Genomic DNA, 2,905 nt, shown 5'->3' on the forward strand with positions numbered 1-2,905 from the left:
TGAGGATGGCTCAGGACTGGGCAGTGCTTCATTCTGTTATACGTAGGGCTGCTATGAGTTGGAACCAACTCGATGGCACCTAATAACAACAACAACAGCAGAGGGCCTGCTTTGCAGGCTGCAGCTGGCGTCTCCTCAGCAGGGCCCGGTAGCAGGCAGCCTGTGTCCCTGGAGCATCTGCTTTATTTAAATGCAAGATTTAAACCCTTTTTATTGTAATACTATGTTTGTGTTTGGTGTCTAATGCCAAAGTTGGATACATTTTAAAGATGAAATAAAGAAACATCAAAGAAATTTCACAACTGGTGCAGGTCCACATAGTACCTTTCTCAACCTGGCCTTCTTCCCCCGTTCCATGTTATTCCTTTTCCCTGCTTCTTGGGCACTTAGGTGGGAAAATGTGAGCACAACGTCCTAAGACAGCCATTTCCAGATGGTGGGTCATGACCCATTGGTAGGCTGTGAAAATAAATTAAATGGGTCCCAACCAATGTTTTAAAAAGTGAAATAAATTGGAATAGAATAGCTGGGCTGCAATGAAATGCATTTTTTGTGTGTGTGTGTTGGAGATCATGGTAAGAAATGTTTCAAAGTCCTTTCCCAAAATGATACATTTTGGTAACTTCTTCTTACTTAAAAAAAATAATAATAAAAAAAAAATCCTGCAGGTGATTAGAACATAATTTAAAATGACTAACATTGACCCTATCTGATGATTATTAGGACCAATAAGAAATAACATACTTTCCCTAGCTTCAACCTTGCTGCCCCATTATTTTTTCTTGAAGCAATCTCCAAATTCTCCATGGTGGAAAATATAACTGATCCAGGGCATGGTGTATGCGTGTGTGTGTGTGTGTGTGTGTGTGTGTGTGTGTGTGTGTGAAAGAGAAAGTATTTAATCTGTCTCCTGTGGAGAGGAAAACACATTGCTAGGAAATCCAAACTCTGGAATTAGGCTCTTTTTTTTTTTTTTCCAAGACTTCTCAGTTCTGCAGCTTCTTTAAAAAAGTTTGACAAGTAAACATTGTTTGGTTATTGGTATTCAAATCACCATGTAATTTCTCTTCCAGATGTGTTGCTTACCTGTTTTTTTTTTTTCAGCCTGTGTAAATAACCCTAATGCTCAGGAGCACCACTTTATGTTCGAATCATTTGTTTCTATGACCTTTGCCTGTATTGATTTGCTTTCTTTTTCTGTATTTTTAATGTTGCCTTTGAGATTAAAGTCGTTTTTCTTCCACAATAGTAGGAAAACAGTGACTACTTTTAAGAAATAGAAAGTTCGATAAGAAAAACAACTAGTGGGTAGTTCCATAAAGTGTTCTTGTTTGTTTGTTTCTAAAACAGAATACTTTTAATCAAGAGACAAGAAAACTTATACACTAGATCCCTCCCCGAAATACAGTTAATAGTCCAGCCACTGCTACCCCAGCTGCTCAGAGCTTCGCTCCCTTACTCATCCCTTTAAGCCTATGATTATCCCAAGAAATAAGGAAGCAAATTCAGTGAACTGAATCCTGTTTGAAACCAGCCCATGTGCTACATGCACTGAGGCCTCTTTCCATGTTTGTTTTCCTCCTTTTACAACCACCCAGACCAGTGTTCAGGCCCAATGGGAAAGGGAAGTGGAGGGTTTTGTTTGTTTTTTAATAAACCTATTCAGAGAGCAGTGAGACATAGGTGATGTCCACGTTTCTCATATAAATAAAGGTTAGATAGCTGGAACCAAAAATGATCTAAATGATAGCTCAAATTTATTGAGCACTTACTATAGGTTAGAGGTATTATCTCATTTATTCTTCACAAAAACCTTAAGTGAGAGGCTTTAATTAAGTCAATTTTACAGAAGCAAAAACTGAGCCTCAAGAGGTTAAGTAACTTGCCCAAAGTGACCTAGGTAGTAAGTAGTGGAGCAAGGCTTCCAGGAGAGGTGGTCTGACTCTGCTGGCCTTGCCCCCAACCACTGACCCCTCTCTAAGGCTCTGAATCACAAGACTCTGCTGTCTCCATCACAAAATAAATAAGTGCAAACAGCAGACAATATTTCTTATATACAATCACGCATTTATTCATTCAATTTAGCAAATATTTATTGACAAATATGTACCCAAGGTGCTAAGGGTTTGGTGGTTCGGTGGTGGAATTTTCACCTCCCATGCGGGAGACCGAGATTCAGTCCTGAGCCAATACACCTCACACACATCCACCACCCTTGGAGGCTTGAATGGTGCCACGACGCTGAACAGGTTTCAGTGAAGCTTCTGGACTGAGATGGACTAGGAAGAAAGGCCTGGTGATCTGCTTTAGGAAAATCAGCTAGTATAAAACTTTTGGATTATATGTGAGGAATGTGCTCCATAGTTCAATTGAGACCAAATGGGCAATTCCTGTTGAAAAGCAAGACAAGAAGGCAGAAAGGGACAGAAATTGGATGAATGGACACAGGGAACCCGGAGTGGAAACGGGGAGTGTGCTGTCACATTGTGGGGATTGTAATCAATACCACAAAACAATATGTGTATAAATTTTTGAACGAGAAATTAACTTGAGCTGTAAACTTTCGCCTAGAGCAAAATTAAAAAAAAAAAAAAAAACCTTATGGATCACAATAGCCCCATCCACAACTATCAGAGGGATGATACAGGACTGGGCAGGATTTCCTTCTGTTGTGTAGGGGGTCGCCATGGGTAGAGGCCTACTAAATGGCAGCTAAAAACAGCTTATAGGTGCTAGGCACAAGGAATATGCTGATCAATTGAGTCAGAGGTATTAAATCTACAGTATAAAGTAAAAAATATAAAGATATACATTTCCAGGCATAATTTCAATTGTAGTCCTGTGCGAATGCTGTAACTGATGGGGGTGGGGGAGGAGAGGGATGGGGAGAAGAGAAACATTCTGT

The 2,905-nt window shown here is 39.9% G+C and overlaps 1 non-coding gene across 1 annotated transcript; it reads right to left on the reverse strand.

Annotated features, from left to right (window-relative positions):
- Window positions 1–1,518: 1,518 nt before the first annotated feature.
- On the reverse strand, window positions 1,519–1,637 carry LOC126076596 (small nucleolar RNA SNORA61). The gene has a single exon (XR_007517527.1). It is a non-coding gene; the product is annotated as a small nucleolar RNA SNORA61 (small nucleolar RNA).
- Window positions 1,638–2,905: the final 1,268 nt, after the last annotated feature.

The sequence above is a fragment of the Elephas maximus genome, chromosome 4, assembly GCF_024166365.1.
Source record: "Elephas maximus indicus isolate mEleMax1 chromosome 4, mEleMax1 primary haplotype, whole genome shotgun sequence".
NCBI classification, from domain to species: Eukaryota; Metazoa; Chordata; class Mammalia; order Proboscidea; family Elephantidae; genus Elephas; species Elephas maximus.